The 22,532-nt window shown below is 44.0% G+C and overlaps 1 protein-coding gene and 1 long non-coding RNA gene across 10 annotated transcripts in view; one reads left to right on the top strand and one right to left on the bottom strand.

Annotated features, from left to right (window-relative positions):
- Positions 1–13,313, bottom strand: part of SMARCA2 (SWI/SNF related, matrix associated, actin dependent regulator of chromatin, subfamily a, member 2) — a 180,861-nt gene extending 167,548 nt beyond the window's left edge. For 3 of the 9 annotated variants that reach the window (XM_055578212.1, XM_055578205.1, XM_055578213.1), the window contains exon 1: positions 10,787–11,061. The gene's annotated coding sequence lies outside the window, so the exon portion shown is untranslated. The other 6 variants (XM_055578207.1, XM_055578211.1, XM_055578206.1 and 3 more) reach the window with 6 other exon arrangements.
- On the top strand, positions 11,977–20,975 carry LOC129650067 (uncharacterized). The gene is made up of 3 exons (XR_008713564.1): positions 11,977–12,300; positions 18,187–18,582; positions 19,103–20,975. It is a non-coding gene; the product is annotated as an uncharacterized LOC129650067 (long non-coding RNA).
- The last annotated feature ends 1,557 nt before the right edge of the window (positions 20,976–22,532 follow it).

The following is a 22,532-nucleotide window of genomic DNA, read 5'->3' on the forward strand; positions in this document are numbered from 1 at the left end:
AAGAAGAAAAGAGAAAGGGATGTTTTAAACATGATATTAAGATCAGAATAAAACAGTTGTTAGTATTTGGTGGTGCCATTTCTGTAACAAACATCAAACAGAACTCCCCTGTTTGGTCCAGATGCTTCAGAGGGCGTGATATCCATATCCATATCCATCTGCCCTCCTCTTTATGAAGACCACTTGTTTAAAAGAAAAAACAACTCTAAATGATTCTCCAGAAAGATATAAATCATCTAAGATGCAAAAAAAAAAAAAAAAAGACTCACTGGAGAAACTAAAATTTAACACATAAGCAGAATTATAAACAATCTTGAAATTTATTACTGAAGTCAACAGATGCTCTCCATTACTTGGGCACCTTACAAGTCATTAACCACCACCTCCCCCCCCCACCCCAAAGCCGTTAAAATATAAAATTCCTAAAGACATACCCAACCAAGAACCACTTGCATAAGTCAATGGGCATTCAAACTTCTCAGAGAATTCTAGATAGTCAAAAGGGGGGAAAAGTACAATTCCATAAATTGAGAATGAAAGGGAATTGCCAACCATGGGAAAAGCAGAGGTTATGGGAGTTGGACAAATATGGCTTCAAACATCCACGTATACAATTACACAGGGAGGCTAAAATGCAGTAGTACACGTAAAACCACAGCTCTGCATCGGGCACAACAAGCAGTTACTCTTACTAAGCATTACTCCCCACCCCTGCCACCTCCACTGCAGCAGAAATGAACAGGAGGGACAGGCTAAGATGTGGTCCTCCCACCAGTTAATGGGTACAAGACCACATGTACAGTTGAGGCCAGAGATTCATCCCAGCCCTCTGTGGGGTCCAAGAGTCACAAGAGAAGTTGTCTACGACTCCTTGATTTCCACACGTTGATGAGGTGTGGAAATTTTGGTTCTCCAGCAAAGCAATATACATCTCCTATGCGCCAAGACTTCCTGGCATCCCCAGTGGGGAACTGCCTCATGGGGTGGGTATGACTGACTCTTGGATATAAGCCAAAATGACTAAATAAGCTATTTTCTGAATTCTGATGTCTCCATGATCCAGAATGACTCCAGGACAGTCATGATGACTTATTATGTCACCTGGGGCACACACCTGTATGCACAAAATTCTGATGCCGAACTCACAAAATCCTAAATGGATTTGTGTGCCCACTGACAAGTAGAAGGGTTGAAATTAGACCATAGGGGCTTGGTCACCCACAGCAGGGTTCTGTCCACAGAGAAATGAAAGGTTAGAGGGAAAACTAACACACACACACACATTACTTCCATTCTTAGCTAACTACCGTCACCTCTCGAAGAATCTCTAGAATGTGAGGGCCATGAGGGCAAGGACTTGCTCTTCCTTGCTCCTGTTTCCCCAGCACATCCAACCAGTGTGGAGTAAAACAAAAAAACAAAAAAACAAAACAAAACTGAATGAACTGTAGACAAAACTGCATGGACAAACTATTAATAGAGTCAATTATTAAAAAATAAAAAATTAGGAGAGCAATCAGTGCTCAAGGTATGCTCAAACAAAGAAATCTTAACAGAGGAGGCAAGGATCTGGGCCAATCTGATAAATGAATTAGGGCTAAAACAGGAAGCGATGAAAGGCTGCTTTGGAATGATTTCGAGCAAGGGATCACTCAAACTGTTTTGCTGATACAAGAGGGGACTAAGAGAACCCAGTTCAAGTGGTTTCTAAAACAACAGGGAAGCCTGGATGGTGAATTATAGCCTTGAATTCACTAGAGAGCCAAATGTTATTATTTTTTCTTTGTGATTAACAAAGCAGGCAGAAGTAACCTTTTTTTTGGCATTCCACCCCCTCACATACACACACACACACGTACCGACACACACATGTTCAGTCAGCATTTTAAATTTAGGAAGCTGACGTCAATTCAGGGGTACTCCAAGTTTAAATGTTCTTTCATGTATATCAGCAAACTAATAAACCCCTTTATTTTTTAGTGAATAAAAGGAAATTGCTTACTTCCTGTTATGGTTTACCTTGAAACTGGCTTCAGTGGCTATGATGGTAAGATACCACAAGTTTGAACAATGAAGATACAAATGCTCAGTCAGCCTGGTAGTTCCACTTTTCATGTTTTATATTTTAATATCTAACGATTTTCTGCATATATAATGATTTTCACCTGGGAATCTCACAGAAGGTTGTAATGAATGGTATACAGTCCCATAAAAACACTCCTCATTTTTTGTTATAGGAAACTACCAAAAACTTCTTAGGGGAAAACACAGGAGACAGGAAGTAGCAAAGTATGGGCATATAGAGGAATGTTAACATGTCGCATGGGAAACTTTTTCTTAAGTCGAGAATCTTTAGAAGCATGCCCTTAATGCGTGTGTCCATGAAATAGCATAGATGAGCACACACACAAGAAATTAGCTCAGAGGAACAGCATAGTCTAACAAATGAGCAATGCTCCTCATGCCGCCCAGCTAAGGGATCTGGACTGCGCAACTTGACTGTGACTCTCTGGCTTCTGACTGGGACCCCAGAGACTTTGGGTTCCTGTCTGCCAATCTCAGGGCCGCTACCAACCCTCAGGGTCCCGGGCAAAGCGCCTTTCTTCTGGGGCTTCTCAGTTTCCTCGGAGCTTGGAATTGGAGCATCTTAAGGCTCCCTGCATCTGCCAATCCATGACTTGCAGCATCTCCTGATTCCTCCAATCTTGTGTGTGGGGGCACTCATCAGTGACCCTCCCAGCAGGACCTGGGATGCATGCTGTCTCACCATCCCCCAAAGATGCATCCAAAGAAGAGCACCTTTCAGAGATGAGGGCGCCGTCCGGGCCTCCTTTTCCTTCCTTGTTGTTTCTGATGGCAACTTCATTGTACAGCTCCAAGACCTAATCAGACTTTCTCATAGCGTAAAACAACTTGGGGGTGTAGATTACAAAGAGGGGCGAGTCTTGAGCAGAGGTGCAGGTCATGACTAAGTCCCCGTGGTTAAGGTTGAAAGTCCAGGACTGGTCAAGCCATCTTCTCCCTCACCCATCCTCCTGCCCCCTCTGCCCAGCAATCCAAAGCCTTTTCTTCTTTCTTCCAAGCACTGATGAAGTGAGGTAGATGCGGTGATGATGGTGGGGTTGGGGGCAGGATGGATGGGGGAGAGGCTATAGCTCTGGTCACCTTGATGGGGCAGGAGCTCTTGGTCTCTCCACAAAGTTAACACTCAAAATCTATTTTTATCTGGTGTTGGAGGGGCAGGGGGTGAGTTTTACACAGTCACCAAAAAGAACGACCTGTTCCACAATTACGTGGCCAACATAATGAAGAAGATGTGTGTGTGTGAGGAGGTAAAACAGACAGGGCCGAACACTGAACACTGGCATTGCCAGCCCCACCCCCGCCTCCATCCTCCCTGCAACGCTTCCCTCTACCTCACACCAGCACTCCCTGAGGGCCAGGCCGCTGTGTTCTTAGCCAAGAATTTTTCAGCAGTACACCCTGTCTTTTTTCGTTCTGACCCTGCCTTTACAACCGTGGAGTGTGTGCTTTTAAAAATAAAAGTTGTTGGTGCTTCCCACAACTCCAACCACCGCAGACATCTTCCCTCTGCCCGAACCTCCTTCCTCTCCCCTTTGCAGAAAGCCCGAAAGCCCCTGGGCACACCCATCTGCATATTAAAAGGAGTTCAACTTCATGGAATTTTAAGGGTCACCAGTCCAACCAAGACAACCAGTGACAAAACTTGTACCTTTGTGGTTTACTCCAATCAGCTGAAAGACCCCTATGCCTGCAGTAATACTTAACAACACAGCCCTATGGGCTGAATCATTTTAGTGACTTGACTTGAGGATACATCTTGTTATGTCCCCGTTTAAAAGAGGAGAGCACAAAGGGACCACAGAGCTTGCCCAAAGTCACATCTCTGGGCGACTTGATCTCTTGACTCCGGGCCCATTACCAAGTCAGGGCAACATCAGGCAAGCCAGGCCGTCCACCAGCGGGCAGCGCTGTCACTCAGGTTGGCCAAATGCGCAGGGTGCAGAAACAAAGATGGAAAGGTGTTGCAACGGGATTAGGGTGTGGCTGTGATCATATGTTAATGTACGAAGGGACAGAGAAGTGAAGAAAAGCCCTTGAGGGAATATGAGGCACAGACAACGTTATGAACTTAAGAGGATGGTGATATTTAATCAAAGAACCAGAAGATCTGTTTTACTGATCTATTCTCAAATGTCCTGACTCTTTCCCTGGGCACAAGGGATGAAGGATGTACAAGAATGACCAGATGGCTTACCCCAAGGCTCGGCAATTCTGATGGGGAAACAAGACTTATCCATGTATAGCAGTGAGAAAAAAACAAACAAACAAATATGCAAGCTTCTGCAAGACCAGAAGGGGTTGAGCTGGAGGGTCCATTGCAGTCACAGGCAGAATAGAGGACTTATATCTCAGAGGGCAGAGGCAAGAGAAGGGAATTAAGGGAGGCTTCATGGATAAGGTGGTGTTTCAGTGAGGGCTTGAAGTAGATAATAAACATGTGTTTACGAGAAACTGTGGTTTTCTAGTCACAGAAAAAGTTTGGGGAAACAGAGCCACCTTGACTAGACAATGCTTCTTAAATAACTGTTCGCCAAACACAATAAGGAAGCGTGGGGGAACGTGGGCTCTCCAGCAGACCTTTATCACCGCTGTGTTTACAGAAAGACACAGGGGCAAGGGCCAAAGGCGGAATATTAGAAATAAAAGTTAGGCCCAGTTCACTACCTTAAAAATCACTCTTTTAAAAGTTTTTTGGCTGTTACAGAGAATGATAAGGCTCAGGAGAGAGTTAAGATAAGAGTTCTTTTTATGTCTGTTTGCTGATTCAGACCATCTCCCCCGACCCTGAAGGATTTCTTGTTTTCTCTGTAGCTTTCTCTACAAATGAATTGATAATCCTCCCACAAGAAGTAACAACTTCCCTGGAGCTGGAACACAAGTGCTGCTGTTCTTGATGGGTGAGCAGAGAGCCGGTAAAAATAGCGAGGAAGATAAAAGAAATAAACCGACCTGAAGTTTCGTTTTTAGAGGCCAAGGCTCTCTGGATAGGTGGTGAAATATCCCCAAAGCCCTCGTGCTTCTTGGCCTGAGACATGCAACTTTAAACAGTGCATGATATGATTTGTGCCACAGATAAAAACCACACTGGGCTTACAGTGAGTATTCTACGTGGCTGGCCCGAAACTCTAAAGAAGCTCGGAAAACAGCTTTCTCCATTCAATGTCAGTTTACCGTTCAAAGTTGAGGAGGTTTTAAAAAGTGGTTGGGTGAAAAGTGTGCTGCGTTTTCTGGGCTTCTGTGAACTCCTCATCGTTGAGTCAAGGGGACAAATTAGGATGTGAGCTGCCACCCTTACTTGGAATAAAAAGCCCTGGGACTGTCCTTGCCCAGAGTCAGACCTGGCAAGGGCCTCGAGGCAGATCCGCGCAGGACAAGAGAGAACAACCAACTTCAAGGGCTAATTACAGCCCCATGAGCCCCGGGCGCTGCCTCAACAAGAGCTGGGCTCTTGACTCTACCACCCTGGACATACCATGAGCTGCCTTCTCAGAAGCATCTACCTGTGATGCAATTTGATGATCTCTTCGGTGAGGGCAGCCAATGTTTCCACAAAGGAAAGATTATTTTAAGCAGGGTGTTTACAAGAAAACTCAAAGTACTAGAAGCCCCTCAACAACAAAGCCCTCTGGTAGACAGCACCTGTCTAACCCCCAAACTTGTGTTCACAGGTAATCACAGATAACTATCACTTCTCAAATTTAGCTCAACCCAAACTGCTAGGCAACTGGTCAGAAACCAAACAGACAAACCAATGAGCTAGTAGCAAAGCGTGACACTCCTGAAATCTAATTTGTGTATACACACACCCATCCTTCCTAGGTTCTGTTAGGCCTCTTTGCAAGGCAACCTAATCTGGGATGCCGATAACAATCAATGATAGCCACTTCCTTCTCTGTTAGCTAAGATAATTTTATTTATATGCTAAACACGTATATATTTTAAAAACTTCTTCTGGTTGACATGGTGTATGCTGACTGAGCAGTAAAACTTGACCATTATATGCTGAATGAAACGGTTATGTGATAGACTAGCTTTGATATGCCCAACTTTCACAGCAGCAACAAAAATTCAAGCACAAACCCTTCAAGTTCATTGCAGTTAAAATGAATAATGGTCATTTACAGTGTTAATAATTAATGCTATTAAAAAATAAATCACAGAGTAGTTTATTTGACCCCTGAATTTCAAATTCTCTTTTACAAAACTGGTGTAACAGCAGCCAGCTACAACCTCAATTTTGATATGAAGCAAATAAAATATTCCATATGAAGACACTTTGTGAGCTATCATAGAAAAATGTACATCATCACGCAGATCCTTCTAAAGGCTTCAATTTCCAACCTCGACTTGCATTCACAATCTGCTAGATAGCTCTACTTTTTGTTCATGAATTCCAATGCTCCAAACTTCTGAGAGAAGACTCCAACCCATGCTGGATAAAAAATTCATGCTTTCCCCTGGAAAGCAAGTCTTTCTACCTTTTCCAACTTTATCTTTTGAAAATTCTTCTAACTGGAACCTCTTGCTCTGGGCAAGCAGGTCAAAACTGGTACACTGATCTTCTCACAGTTTTTTTTAGGCTCGGTGCCTGTGATCTCAGGACTTTCTTCCGATCTCAGATGATCAGCTCCCAGGGCCCTCACCCCTGGCCTGCTCTGGCCACAATCTTACCCCATCATGAAGAATATCTGCCCTGTGGACTCAAGAGAGCTCACCCAGATCTCTCCCTGTATCACGCGATCAGTGTGGTTTACAATTCACTATGCATACGTGTTCAGGCACGTTCTTTAAAAGACATAAATTCTCAATTGCAGATCATTCATTTTTTATGGAATTATATACTTCACTTAAATAGCATTTTAGTACATGCAGGAATACAGCGCAACAGAAAACTGCCAAACAACTGCAAATATTTGCAATGTTATTACTTGCCCAGCTTTCCTCATGGACATTCAAGTTTCAAGTTCAATGACTTAACTCCTGGTAGTATGATAAACACTGGACAATACAGTCTCAAGTAGATAAAGAAATATACAGTTATCCTAAGGAAGAAAACACAATCCTAACATAAACTGATATAGAATTTTCCCTGGACTTCTGTTCACCTGTAAAATAACATACCCCAATGCTTTCTGGTCAGAGGTTTTTTTTCTATTTTTAAGTAATTTTAATCCCCCAATTCTGAATTCAGTTTAAACAAAATGACAAAAGGAGAGGGGACTTATTATTTAACAGTTTTTAAACCTCAAATTTATTTCAACTTCTATCAACTTCATTCATCGATCTACAAAAGGGTCACCCCATATTTAAACTAGGTCAGTTTCTAAAACATTTTTAAAATATTAGTGCTTGCAGAGTAGTAAATGATATATAGGTGGAAGACTGATGCTTACACACCTAACACTACATAGAATACTGTGTTATTTTTAAAGGTATAAAATTCTACAGGCATATTTTCTGATGATAACTGAATGTTCTGAAAGTCTCATATCTAATAAAACATCACAATTCACAGTAGGCTTCAGTTACATAATAATGTATAATGAAGTCCAGAAGGCCACCACTTATGTTAATATTTCAGTCAAAAATCCTGTATTTCATATCTAAAGCATCACTCTAAATGAATGAATTAATGACTTTTTCTCTCATAATTAAAATTAAATAATGTTTATAACCAACAGTCAAAAAATTCAGCTATGTAGCTCCTGAATTTCATCAGCTGTGCTATATGTTTTGCTAAGTATAAGTATTCAAGTATCTTTGACTGTATCTTTAAAATTTCTAATATATCTAAACATTTTCAAAGAAAAGGGCTATATTAATATGAAGGGGAAAAGTAAAAATAAACAATAATAAAGTTGTAAAATTTTCCAAACCCTGGTTGCAAGATCCCACTTAACTTGGTGATAAATATCTTTTAGGCAAATAAATATGCTATGCTTCATAATGACTCTGGAAGAACTAAGTTCTAAGACTTCTATATTTGCTGGTATAGTCATGACTTTCTATGTAGAAAAAGTAAACACCCCAGGCCTTCCTAAATACTCTACCAAATAACTTACCACCACCTGTATTTTCTATTTTCACTACTCATAGAATGATCCATGACTTTATTAACTCGCTAGAGATTAAAGTTCCATAAACAAACACTTCCAAAGACGACAGAAAATTCAGCATCCTCTATTGTTCAAAACCACCTACAGAATATGTTTAAGAAAAAGGAGCAATCATTCTTTTATAGAAAAAAATGGACAGGAAAAAAATCAGAACCAGCTCCCGAAAGATGGCTTTTCACATTAGGGAAATTTTTTCATCTGTTCACCAGAAATACTGCAGAAGAGAAAAGTGACTCATTTATATAAAGTTTCTAAGGCCACTTGTGTTAAGCAACAAATTGTCCCTGACTTCTCTAAAATCATCCTGACCAGAAACAGTGAAAATCAAAACTTTTGGTGACTAAATCAGGTCTGACCTATCTCAGTATGCTACTGTAGGGAAACACTCCTTAGCATTATATTTGTGACAATTCATTTCTCATGGCACCATGTCAAGATGTCATAAACAGTGATTTATTATTTCTCTGGAGTATCAAAAAGCTGCTGACCTAGGAGAGTTTGACAAAGGCCTTGTTTACAAAGGAAGACTTCTAAAGGAAAAAAAAAAACAAAACTCAACATGAAAACACTGGAGGATGGCACCACTTCTATAATATATGAAAGTCTTCTCTTTCATGGTCTTGTTTCAACACATAATAAGCCCTTAAAATGAAATGTCAAAATAGTACAGGAATATAAAGGGTACCACAATGATCTCTGAGAAAAGCATGAGATGTGCTTTTATGTTATCTTAAACTTCATCAAAGAAAAAAGTTTTAAATAATTATTTCTTTGCCAAAGTGTTCCTTTCTAGTTATAGCGCCAGAAATATTTTAAACAGAATCCAAACATTAACAGTATAACATAAGCAAAGGCATTTTTGTTTTTTTGTGGTTTTTTTTGGTCAGTTCCAAGCCTCAGGTGTTGGTCAAAGCACTTTTTAAGAAACTTGACAAGAAATGCTCAAAAACCACTTAAAAAAACCGAACAAAAGAAAAGATCTAAGGCTGCTTTGAACACACTCTGGTGGTGAATATTTTCTGTGAAACCCCACAGAGCAGCTAGTCCCTGAATTGGGATGTAACTGATGTCACTCAGGAGAAAAAAGCTTCATGGAAGGAGGCACCTTCTCACCTCTGCCAATTTTTTAAGGGTTCAGATACCCCAAACTCCTCTGATTTATTTTACAATGTTCTTCACCTGACTTGTCTCTTTAATGCCCCTAACAAGGTAGAGGAGAGGCTGTATACAGCTTTGCTTTTCTACTTCAAGTCACATCCATAAATATCTTATGTACCTAATGGTATCTCCAAATCTCTTCCCACCAGCAAACATTCAAGTTGTTAGGGAGCTTTAATTAAAAAAAAAAAAAAAAAAAAAAAAAACGTCTAGGAGAATAAAAGGACAATTAGATTCCTAAAAGAGAAAAGTGTGTTTTATTTGCATAACAATTCACCAACTTGGATCCAAACCTGCCACACCTCTTAACAATTCACCAGGAAGCTAGAGGTAAGCTAGAAGCCTAGCACATCTATTATAGGCAAACAAGCCTGGAGCAGTGGTCTTGCAAATAAAATAATACTGAAACATTTGAATGTGCGAAGTATATACACACAACCAACGCTGGGCATGGCTTTTGTTTCAGTACAGTTCTCAGAGGTTTCTGAGTCTTACTTAACACGCTTAGATAGAATTTTTCTTCCATTCAGTAACGAAAACAACAATCTTTCTGTGCCTACAAGCATTCTCTTCCAACAAGCATGGCACATCCAGGTGTAAATTAAAAAGTCCTTTAAAATGGAAGTTGAAATTTTAACTCTGCTACTGATGCTACAGAGACGTTAAAAATAACCACTCAGTGCAGTAGACAAACGTGTATCCTTGATGCCTTCCTTATGCTCTAACATCACACACTGTTAGGAACACAGTCTGCATAATAACCAGGAGATTAAGGATAGCACCTCTCAATAATATACTGACCCAAGTCGCTTTACTTTTTCAAATGCACCAAGCTCCATTAGGTTGAGAACGGAAAGAAGAAAAAGGAAGGGGGGGGGGGGGACCTTGCAAAACTCTCCCAAAAGTTATATAAACAAAGGAGGGGAGAAGCCCAGTATGGGCTTTGCACCCGTGTGCTACTAAAATTACATAACACCCGCTGCAGACATTAAAGAAGGAATGGATTCTGCACAACACCCCCATCCCCCTCGACTCCCATGCCTGCCTTCTGCTCTTCAAAAACCCAAACGCCTGGCAGGACCAAGCGGACGACTTTGAATATTTAATTTCTGGAGTAAATCCGGCGAAAGCTGGAGGCACGTTTAGGCCTGAAGTTTGAATGTGCAACAGCCCCGGGGCAGAGCGACTCCACTCTCCGGACCCGAAGGAGAAAGAACTGACAAGGGACAGCAGCCAGCAAGGCCTTCTTCCCCTCGCAGTGCCTCCCGCTGGAAAGTTTTCCACGCGATCGATCGGAGGGCCGGGAGCCGGCTTCTCCCGCCCGCCTGACTTTGCAAGAAAGCCTGACCGGGAGACCGGAGGGGGCCGGGAGGGAAAAAACTGGAAAGCTCCGCACCCGGCGGGCTGCGGCGGCTCAGGCTCCTTACCTGGGGGACACGAAACAAAAAGAGGCGCGGGGCTCGCCTAGCCTGCTGTGGCGGCCCTGCCGGCGGCCGGAGCGGGTCTCCCCGCCCAAGCCCTAGGCCGGCGCTGTAGCCCGCGGCCCGGCCCCCGCAGCCGCTGCCGCTTCCTCCCTCGCGCGCGTCATGTCACGGCGATCAAACATGTCTGTGTGCGCTTCGCTGCTGTGACTTCCTGATTCTCCGCTGCTCGCGCGCGCACACTCACAGCCACACGCACACGCCACCCCCACCACTCCTCCACCACCAAACCTCGCCTTGTCCTCCCGCGGCTCCCGGGCAGGGCACGAGCAGAAGCAGCTGCCCGCGCCGCTGCTCGCGACGCACCGGCCCCAGCGCGCACAACACACACTCACACTCACGCGCAGACACACTCGCTCCGGCCCCGAGGGCGCCGAGACGTGAGCTGCGGGAGCTCGCCGCCCCCTCCCACCCTCCCTCCTTCCTTAGTCTCCCTGCCAAACTTTTTTTTTCCTGCCTGATCCACGTCCAACTTCCCTCCACCCGCCACCCCCACCACCCCCCCCTACCAGCAGTCCGGCCAGCCCCGGGCTCACCAGGATCGGCTGCAAACTGCAACCAGGATAAAAATAATAATGCAATCCAGGCGGTGGAGGCGGAGGCGAGTGCGCAGACACTGGCGGGAGGCAATTTCCCCGCGTGTGCCGGAAACCGGTCCAAGTGTCGGGACCCAGGAGCGGTTGTCCCCCTGGAGCCCGCACTGCTGCGCCCCGCCCCGCGCGGTGCAACTGCGCCCAGGCTGCGAGGCCTGGTGCAGGGCACCCAGGGCGCCCCACTTGGTGTGCGCCCGCAGACGGAGGGTGACTACGGGCTGGAGCGCCGGACTGGTTATTTGGGGAAGTGCATCGCGACACCTTTGCAGATGGCATGGCCGTGTTTTGCAACGCAACCGGGAGGAGGGAACACGGCGAGATGGAGGGGGAAGCAGAGGAGGGAGTAAGCCAGGTTGGGATGGGAATAAAGCAAACTCGAAAGCAGGGAACAAGAAGGAAGCGGTGCGTGTCATCTCTGGGGGCAGGCTCCCTCCCGGTCTCCCCGCCTCCTGCCCTCACCAGCCTCCCCATTCGCCCCCCACCCCCTACCCCGCGCCAGCCCTTCCCTTCTACAGCGAACGCCACAGCACAGGGTGTGCGCGGGTCCTGTTTGTGACAGTCAGGCAGAGAGGATTATCCGGATCATGGCCTCCCCGGCCCGCAGCCACCGTGACTCTCCCGGGCCCAGGAGCTCCCCTAGCATCCGGATGATCGCCGGCGACCCACGCCCGAGGTTCCGGAAGCCCAAGCTAGGGAAAGATGAAGAGCAAAAGAAAACAAACCCGAGAAGGCGGAGGGCAGGATAACAGCCCAATGAGCACCTCCGACCTCCTTCTTCAGGACCTCCTCCCTCCTTTCCTCCCTCCCAGCAGTGTGGCCGGGGCTGGACACCCCGAACTTCAACACCCGAGCCCGCGCGGCCACCAGGTACCAGGGGCAGGGTCGTCCGCAGTGCCCCGGGTGCAGACCCCCGGCAGCCCCTTTGCCTAAAGGCCTGCCTACGGGTCAGCGTACCCATCCCTGCTCGCAAAGTGGAGGTGACGCCTCCGATCCCGCACGCAGCGGCCCCGCGGCGGTGGCTGCCACCGCCTCGGCGAGCCAGCTCCGGCTTCTCCCACCGCGACCAGCTCTTGTCTCCGCACCCGGAGCCCTTTAAACAAGTCCTGGGGAAGCTGGTGGCAGCCGCTTTCGTTGGCGCCCAGCCGTCAGCCCGGGCTCCTCGCCCTCTCCTCCCGCTCTCCTTCCAACTCTTCCCGGGAGGACTGCTCTAGTAGAACCGTAGCGTTTCCATACTCTTCTCGGTCCTCCTGCCACCTCCTCCCCCCAACCCGTTTTTAAGGGAATGAGGGGATTGCAACCTTGCCGAGTGTGCGTGTGTGTGTGTGTGTTGCAACCTTCGTTGGCAGCGCATCACTGATTGCCTACCTAGGGTCAAGGCTGTGGTTTGTTGGGATTTTCCTCCCCTTGCCTCCTTGAAGTAGTAATTATTACTATTATTATTAGAACAGCAAGCTTCGGATGAAACTTTCGCGTTTCTTCCACTGCCGCCCAGGAGCTGTCGTTAAGAGCATTCCACCTGAGGCCCGCGGGGTAGGAGGCGGGCTTTTTTTGTTGTTGTTGCTGCGGCGGTTGGCCCGCCTGTTTGTTTTGGTCTCCGTGCATGCACAATAAATAATAATTAGGTTAATAATGAATAATCCCCGGCGAAGGCGGCGCGGTGCCGGAGGGGTTTGTGCGGCGGCTGCAGCCCGGAGGCCGGAGGGAGGGGAAAGAGGAGAAAGGAGTTGTAAGTTATATTTACCTTGCTCGCGAGGAGTGTGCTGGCTGAATCTCTTCCCTCTCTGAGTCACCCAGAGTACAGAAACAGAGGGAGAGAGGACTAGATTATGAATATGACTTCATTGATGACAGCCATCCCCTCCTCTTCCTAAACTCCGGCTCCGCCCCGCGTCCCACCCTCACCGCCTCCGCGGGCGCCGGAAGACGCGCCGCAGTTGGTCCAGCGAGCCGCTCCTCCCTGCCCGCCCGGGCGCGGGTTGGCGGGAAGCGCCTGTCACTCGCCCGGCTCGGCGACTCCCGGAGCTCTGGGAGGGAGGAGGGGGAGGTGTGCAAGAATGTGGATCGAGACAGCTCTACAGTATGCGTGGATCTGTGTGTGTCTGCAAGGCGCCGGCTCCCTGGCCGTGTTTGTGCCTGGAGCAGAAAAACTGCGCAGGACGCTGAAAGCCCCAAGCCCTGATGGAGGGAGTTGGGCGCCCGTTATCCTTCCCCGTCAGTCTTCCGGGGCCCCTGCCGGCCTCCTCACGGGAGACTGAGAAGCGGAGGAGGCTAAGTGAAAGGGAGGGCAGCCGTAGTAATAGCGCGTAGTAGTTTAGGGGTATGGGAAGAAGGTGCTGGAATTTCACTGTGCCTCTGCCTGCCAGAGCGAGCCTGCGGAGGTAAAGGGAGGGGACGGGGGGAAGGCTCCAAGTGGCACCCAAGCTGTTTGTAGCACAGTGTTGACCATGAAAAAAAAAAAAAAAAAAAACCAGACATCGACGTGCTGCCCGAAACTTTTTCTCCCCCACCCCGCCCCCCACCCAAGGCTGTAATTATAAATCTGTTCCTTTTCTCCCCCGTAAAAAGGAAGGAGGGCACAAAGAACATTCCTGCCAAATCTGTCTCTTTTCTAAAGGACTGCAAGCTTCCAAATGCCAATGAGGGAAAAACAGCTGAGAGGCTGAAAGCTTTATAAATAAACAAACCCGCCCTAACCCCTGTGTTGACTCTGTGGACCAGACACAGCACTTTAACCTTCCCTCACCTATCGTCTTCCCGTAAGATACATACCTAAAAAAAAAAAGGGTGGGGGGGGAACAACCTCGTGGGGGCGGGCGGGCGATAGGGGTAGTTAAAGCATGGGATCTGCTTTTGATTTAAGATAGATAATAAATCTTATTCTCTCCCGTCCGTAGTCTCTTCGCCCCAGCCCACATTTAAGACCAGTTACGGTTGCAGACAGCAAACTGCTGGCGCTTGGTGGGTTTGAGACCTCTCCTTCCCATTTTCCTTGAAATACAGTACTTTGGCTGGATGAATAGGTCAGCGTTTGCTGAGAGAATTTTATTTTGTTTTATGAAGTGTGAAAGAATGTTAGGAGATTTTAAATCAGGGGCCTATTATTTTAGACTCAGATGAATGTAGGTGCTTGACTCAACATTAAAACTGTTCCTATATGGTAGTGTTATTAAAAGTATGACATAGCCCTTATTTTGTAATGTAACGGTTTAGTCATGCAAAGTGCACTGTGACTATTTGGTTCAAGATTTCTCCCCCCTAGAGTAAAATCCTATTTTAACACCATTTTACTGTTGCAAAATTGGCTCTATTTGGGCAACTGGGTCTGAAATACAGTTCTAGGGCGCTTAAAATTGTGCAGTGGATAAGTTGAAGGCATGAAGCTGTGGAACAGACACTGCTGCAGCATGCTGCATGGGATCATTAAATGGCAAGAATTGTTTATGCTGCTGATCCATTGCTGGTGGAGGAAGAATCCTCAAGGGCACCATTTTCAGGTGGCTGAGAGTGTCAAGGATCACGTACCCTGTTGTTTTCTAAGGCTTTGCTACTTGCTTGTTAACCTGAGCTTCATAATTTTCTATCTATCCCAAAGTGAAACTCAAGACAACAAAAGATAACACATATAAAAGAAGTAGAATATATTATGCCCTGAAGAATCTATTGTAAGAACTTGTTTTTCTGCCTGAGGTTATGCCAGTATAACTATTAACTAGGTGAGAAATCTTAAACAAAACTAGCAATGTAGTAAAAGTAGAACTTCCAATTGCCTAATAAATTTCAGCTAATAATATAGCCAGATAACCTAGTTGTCTATAAAAGGGCTTTAACCCAATGGTGATGCTTAATACATTAGGTAATACAAGGTTTTAATTTGGGCTGGAAGCGAGGGCGGTGATCCATTTCCCTGGCATGCCAACCTTATATGCCAATTTTTAGAAATTGATGACTTCATCTTAATTCCCTTGTGAGTAAGTGCCCTTTATCCCTTTTAAGAATTTTCACCTGCTATCCCAAATTTCAAAGAGAGAACAATCATCTTAGTGAGATACTAGCGGAAGAGACTGGTCATTCATTCCTTCTGGTGTTTTATCAGATGGAAAGTAAAGAAGAAAACAAAACTCCTTTTGTTACATGTGTATATTCTTCAGTTCATGTAAAATTTTGATGCAGTACTTGGAGGGATTGGTATCTATGCATTATATGCACAATGATGGGGATGGAAAAATATAATCTGTCACTGGGAGCAGAGATTAAATATAGATGTTGCATCTCCCTTTCCCTTCACATTGTTAAGAAAGCCCCACCTTCTCCCTTCCAGTCTTTACTCTGAAGAATTGTCTTGTTTGTAGCTTGCACTGCAGCAAGTAGGAATTTTATAAAATAAGGCCTACGCTCAGGAGAAATGAAAAGGCAGCACCTTTCACTCAGCATGAAAAGAAGATTGTAGAACATATAGCGTGAATTTCATCTCCAAAGGAAGGCAAAATTTAACAACTGATATTAAGGAGGAAAATGATGGGATTATTTTGTTTCGCAGAAAATCACACAAAAGCAAATAGGGTTGGCGGCTAGAAGGACTCCAGGAGGCTGTACAGGATGCTAGGTTCACACAAAGCTTTTCCTTTTGGACTTTGATGAGTCATAATGTCTTCTCTGAACTTGCTTTTCTCTTTCTAGTTTGACATCAAGGAAAAGATGTCATTTTTTTCATGTCTGTATGGCTACATTCACTTGTTATGTAAGTCGGCCATGGTTGACATCCTGCACAGAGTAGACACTGGGTTTGAAAATTGACATCTAGCTACAACACCCTCTCTCTGTATATATATATGCACAAAGTCAGGAAGCTTAAAGTTTCGTCCAGCAAACTATTCATGCTGGGTGAAATGTAGTCTAGCTTCAAACAGGAGCAAGTAAGACCATTTAGGGAATGAGGACTTCATCTACAGTAATGGAAACTAAACTTTGACAAAGTGAATCAGACGACATTTAATTTAGTGAAGAGTTCAGAATTAGCAAGTGGATTTATTACGGAAATAAACACTTCTCTCCTTTTTTCTAATCAACAGTCAATAAATTTAGATTCTCCACAGCCAGTCCTCCAAAATACCACCCCACTTCTCTTTGTGATCATACCATCCTCTAGTTCAAAAGCCTCTGTCTATTCCCAATCCATTCTGTGATGAATTTCAGACCTCTTAGCATGTCAGCCACAGCTGTGCAGGGACAGATCTCTACTAGCTTTCTTGACCTCCTGAAAATATGTGAGCTCAGGAAGCCTGGTTGACCTCCTGGCAACTAAGGGGCCAGACTGGATATATTAGTTCATTCTCAATGAAATGCAGGTTCCCCAAGCACATCCTCCAAAGCTCAGCTACAGCCCAGATACTTTCCAAGGGCCCTCCTTGCCCTCTCTGCCCTCCCCAGGCAAAGGAAACCGCTTGTCCTCCTCTGCTCCCATAGCAACCGGTCTGTACCATGATAGCACTTATCACTTTGATGCAATTATTTGTTTGGTATCCTCCAGTAGATGGTTAGTGCCTGGAGGGTGTAGAGCAAGTTCCATTCATCTTTGAAACTGCTACAATTAGCCGGATGCCTAGGACATTGTAGGTTGTTTAAACATTTTCTGTTGAATGAAAGGATGAGAGATATATATTAAAATTATCTGACACAGAGAATTTAGCAGGTCTCAGTTATTGAACAAGATTATTAAGTGTTCAGAATATGTTATTTTTCCAAGCTGAAAAGGCTGATGTGTTTTAGAGTTTGTTTTGCTTTGGGTGGTGGGAGTAGGTGGGAGGTGAGGAGAAGCTATGGCTTTTGCTATCATATAAACAGCATTGAGAGGAGGTTTTGTTTCGTTTTAAAATTAGGCTAGGAATAACATGAGTACATACATGGCAGTTGTGTAATAGAGTAATCATAATAGCAGCTCCCTTTTATTTCTCCTTTAAAACATTTTCTGGTGTCTGTGCAGAGACCTTTATGTATGCCATTTAATCCATTTAACCCTATGAGATATGTGATATTATCCCCATTTTACAGATAAAGAAACTGAGAGGCAATAAGTAATTTGCCTAAGATAGTCTTCTCCAAAGTGGAGTGAGCAATCTGGGAAGAACATTAGAAATTTTATTCCTTTTTCCTCTAATGATTAAAAAAATGTAAAGACCAAAAGAGAAAAAGAAAAAAGAGCTTTGTAAAGATTATACTCATTTACCCTGGCAACTTAACATGGTTCCAAGTAAACCAGTCACATACCAGTCAAATAATGTATCTGAAGACTACTTAACAGAAGAGCAGGGCCTGCAAGGCAGAGGGTAAGAGCAGTGCTCCCTCTGGTCCTTTCACTTTTGAGAACTTGACATTGCCTGAAGTTAATAGTTTCCACAGATTATGTTGGTGGCTGGCGCTAGTGGCAAAGCACTCAGCTGCCAATACAGGATACATAAGAGATCTGGGTTCAATCCCTGGGTTAGGAAGATCCCCTGGAGGAAGGCATGGCAACACACTGCAGTTTTATTGCCTGGAGGATCCCCATGTACAAAGGAGCCTGGCAGGCTATAGTCCATAGGGTCACAAAGAGTCAGACACAACTGAAGCAACTTAGCACGCACACACGCACAGATTATGTTATCTGGTTTTAACCAATCAGTTTGAAAAACAAGTGGCTTTAAGAGATTCCTTCAGGTCTTCCCTGGTGGTCCGGTGGTTGGGAGTCATCTGTCAATGCCTGTATCCCTGGTCCAGGAAGACGCCACGTACCTCGGGACACCTAAGTCCACATGCCACAACTACTGAGGCTGCACTCCAGAGTCCGTGAGGTGCAGCTGCTGAAGCCGGCAAGCCCTAGAACCCTTCCTTTGTAAGGAGAGAAGCCACCACAGCAAGAAGCCTGCGCACCACCAGAAAGAGTACCCCCACCCGTGGTAACTAGAGAAAAGCTTGCGCAGCAACAGAGACACAGTACAGCTAAAAATAAATTTTTTTTTTAAAAGAAAAGATCCCTTCAAAGAAATTGAAGAGTGAGATAAATCTGATAATGCAAGGACAGGTGAAAGTTAGGATCAAATCTGCCACTTTAACCTCTGAGGTTCTTCGCCAGCCACACTGGGAAGTGAGAACAACGCAGTCCAGTTAGATCTGGTAAGAAATAGGTTAAAGCGTTCACAGTTATCCAAGACTACTTGAAATTTAAATATAGGTTAGCCATCGCTTTTTTTTTAAACCATCAATAATGATGGATTCTGACCCAAGCATATATTTTGCCTTGAGATATTAACAAGCGATTCAATGGTAGACTCATGATTTGAGCAAGCTGGGCTTTCCTTATGGTTCAGCTGGTAAAGAACCCACCTGCAAAGTGGGAGGCCTGGATTTGATCCCTGGGCTAGGAAGATCCCTTGGAGAAGGGAAAGGCTACCCACTCCAGTATTCTTGCCTGTAGAATTCCACGGACTGTAGAGTCCATGGGGTCGCAAAGAGTCGGACATGACTGAGTGACTTTCAGTTAAATCTTTTTATGTTATCTCAATCTCATACTGTTATAGCTTCTATTTTGTGTTTTATAATGCACTTGATACATTAATACTGAATACATGTATTATGAATACATATACATAAATCATGTTCTATCTATTCTTCCCCCCACCCCTTTTTTTAACAGCAAGAGGAATGTGATCAGACAACTTGGAGATGACTAAAGAATGAAGTCAGAATTTTTAAGCCAGCTTGGTAAAACTCCAGACCCAGACTGATCTGCACTGTTCATGTAAAAATTGCCCAGTAATTTGTCATCAATACAAGTCTCTAACCCATTATGGGGTAGGGGAAAGGTGGAATCTAAATGATCTTCAGAACATTTGAGAATCCCTTGAAGCTGTGTTCAAAATTCCGTGTTCATGTTAATGTGTATTTTCTGTGGAAGGAGTCCATACATTTCATCAGCTCCTCAAAGGGATCTTTCCCAAAGTGGGTAAGGATTACTGATACACAGGTATCAGCAGCATCAATGATCTAGAATACTTATTGGATAAATTAATCTTTTTTCATAACTTTTATAAAATAGGTGTGCACATTTCATATGTCCAAACATGTCTACCCTGAAAAAAAAAAACAGAACTCAAAAAATTTCTCTAGAAAGTTCAAAGGCAGGATAATTTCATCCTGAAGGATCGTCTCAATAATACTCCATCTTATAATATTGACTAGACAAGACAGGGTTTTACAAATGTCATCCTCAACATATTTTTGAGACTCTGACACATCTGACACATTGCGCAGTTGTACATTAAGAATCAGAACATAGATTCAGGATCTGAAATGTTGTCATTGTCACAAATTGTTCAAAGATTTTAACTTTCACTTGGCAGGCCCCTGCCCTCAATGCCCTTTGATGGGTACTGTGTTTCTCTGAGTGATAATGTGCTTCTGTACCAAGGTGACACTGTATCTCATATCCTAGCCCCACCACCAAGTGCTGTGGTAGAAGAATATGCTGTATCCACCTCATATACTGTTTTATTAGAGTTCATTATGGTCTTTTACTCTTAGACCACCTTCAGCTGCTACAGGACTTATCCTTTCAGTTACCATTGACTGCCTTTTTATTTGTGTGCAACCGTTTTCCTGCTTGACTTGAATTACGTCACCCACCAGATTCTTACTTCAAGTTTAGTACACAAAAGCACAATCTGCTGTTGTCTTATTTCAGTCACTTTTCTATACTTGAAGTTCTATATAAATTCAAGAGAAGAGTAGAAAATAAGCCAGGAACATATAAAAACAGAAATCACCACTAAAATTACCTTAGATGACTCTTTAAAGAACTTGAGATAAATAATCTGCTTTGGGGGAGAAAGAAAAAAAGTTGGTCTCTCCACATGTAGGGATAAAATAGATCCCACAACAATATGGTTTTATTTTAGTTTTCAATGGTTTTATCAGCTTGAAAGTGATGAATATATAAAACAAGTATAAAAAGTTTGGGGAAGGGGTTGTGAACATCTGGATTCTACATGGGGCAAGGTTTAATGCTGGGCAGGAAGCTTTTATCTTCCCTTCAGATAAAGTCAACTGAACAGTCAATGACTTCAGTGAATGCTGGGTATAAAGGCAATGCTCACATTTGGTCTGGGATTGTGCATATTCAATTGCTTATCTTATCAGGGACATTGTGATGTCTGCTGGAATTTTACTATTTTGCTGACTATTAGTGGCCTTTTGATAATAGACTATCCTTAAATACACTTTCTTTATTTCCTTAAATAAATAGGGGAGAAAATAAAGGATTTGCTGATAAAAGGAACATCATAATATATAACATTTTTTTGTTTGTTTAATACTTAGGGTTTGGGGATGTGTCCGACTCTTAAAGACAGTGACATTTCACACTCTACCTATATTTTGTCAAACTGCTTGAAAAATATATCCACCTATTGGGGACTTTTGTCTTTAAGTGATACTTCATTTTATGCTGTGATTTATTTACCGACATTAATAACTGTAACCACCATTACCTGATATTCTGCAGGTCTATGGCCCCTATCAATGTTGATTATTTTCCTGAGAGCTTAAGAATGCTGAGCTATTATTTCTAATGCTAACATAATAATTACTCATCGATTGAGGAAAGTAGATAGTGAAAACATAATTTAATAGTCTAGATAATCATCAGTAATTATTATTTAATACTAACTAATTAATTAAATATTAACATTAATCATTTAATAAATAATGACTATTCTTTCAAACGAAGTCTCAACCACAGAGCAGATGTGCTGCTTGGGACCTTTTCCCAATGGGGACTCCAGATGTGCTGTGACATGGGACTTCCCAGCGCTGTATAAGTCTGAATGTTCGTCAAACACCCAATTTGGTGATGTATTCTCTGCTCTTTCTGTTTCTCATTTCTTTTAATGTTAGTATATTGAGAGTGGGCTTCCCTGATAGCTCAGTTGGCAAAGAATCCGCCTGCAATACAGGAGACCCCAGTTCAATTCCTGGGTCAGGAAGATTCACTGGAGAAAGGATAGGCTACCCACTCCAGAAATCTTGGGCTTCCCTTGTGGCTCAGCTGGTAATGAATCCGCCTGCAATGTGGGAGACCTGGGTTCAATCCCTGGGTTGGGAAGATCCTCTGAAGAAGGGAAAGGCTACCTACTCCAGTATTCTGGCCTGGAGCATTCCATGGACTGTATAGTCCACAGGGGTTGCAAAGAGTCAGATACGACTAAGTGACTTCAGACAGCCTTCACATGCTAACATCACTAGTCACATGAACTGTCACAAACTATATACCACTGTTTGGTGTCGACATGCTAACACTGAAACCTCTTACAGTAGTCCCTGGTTTAAAAAATACATGCCAATCTCAGAACCTCTGGTTCCATGCACAAAGTCAGCACAATATACTAGAACCAATGATTGAATGACCTGCTCATGGACACCTACAGAGATTAGACTCTTGGTTGCCTCACTCCCAGTCAGGATGCCTTCTTCTATATAAGACTGTTTCTCTTTTTAAAAGAAAAAAAAAAGTCCCCAAGTTCATGTTCTTCAGGTCAGTATTAGCCATCAAAACCCAACAGAAGAAATAAGCCCAGCACTATCCACGGCATGCTTTCAAATTTATTTTCCTAGACTGTGGCTTTCCAACTGTTTTAACAACTACTCTCAGTATGAAATGTATTATATATCATGACCCAACATACACATGCTTAGGTACACAAGTGAATTGTATCAGTCAGGGTCCAACTAGGAAAGCAGAGGAATTTAATTCAGGAAAATTGGTACACAGGTAACGGAAAAGCTGAGAAGTCAAATGAGGGACTGAGAGTAGCAATGGTAAGAAGTCACTCTTTCCCCTAAACTGGGGGAGCCAAGGGATGAGGCAGAATAAGCAGAGCTCAGAAACCAGGGTGTTCTTGTAAAATCTGAAACCATGGATCTCAGCTGGAGTCACGGTGGAAATGCAGCTGCTGCTACACAAGCAGCCAGAAGCATCTATGGCTCACAAAAGACAGTGTCAAGTACTGACTGCTCCCCAAACTTCAATCCCATATCCCCAACTGCCCCAAAACCATAGGAGCTGTTTT

The sequence above is a fragment of the Bubalus kerabau genome, chromosome 4 (genome assembly GCF_029407905.1).
Source record: "Bubalus kerabau isolate K-KA32 ecotype Philippines breed swamp buffalo chromosome 4, PCC_UOA_SB_1v2, whole genome shotgun sequence".
Classification (NCBI taxonomy): domain Eukaryota; kingdom Metazoa; phylum Chordata; class Mammalia; order Artiodactyla; family Bovidae; genus Bubalus; species Bubalus kerabau.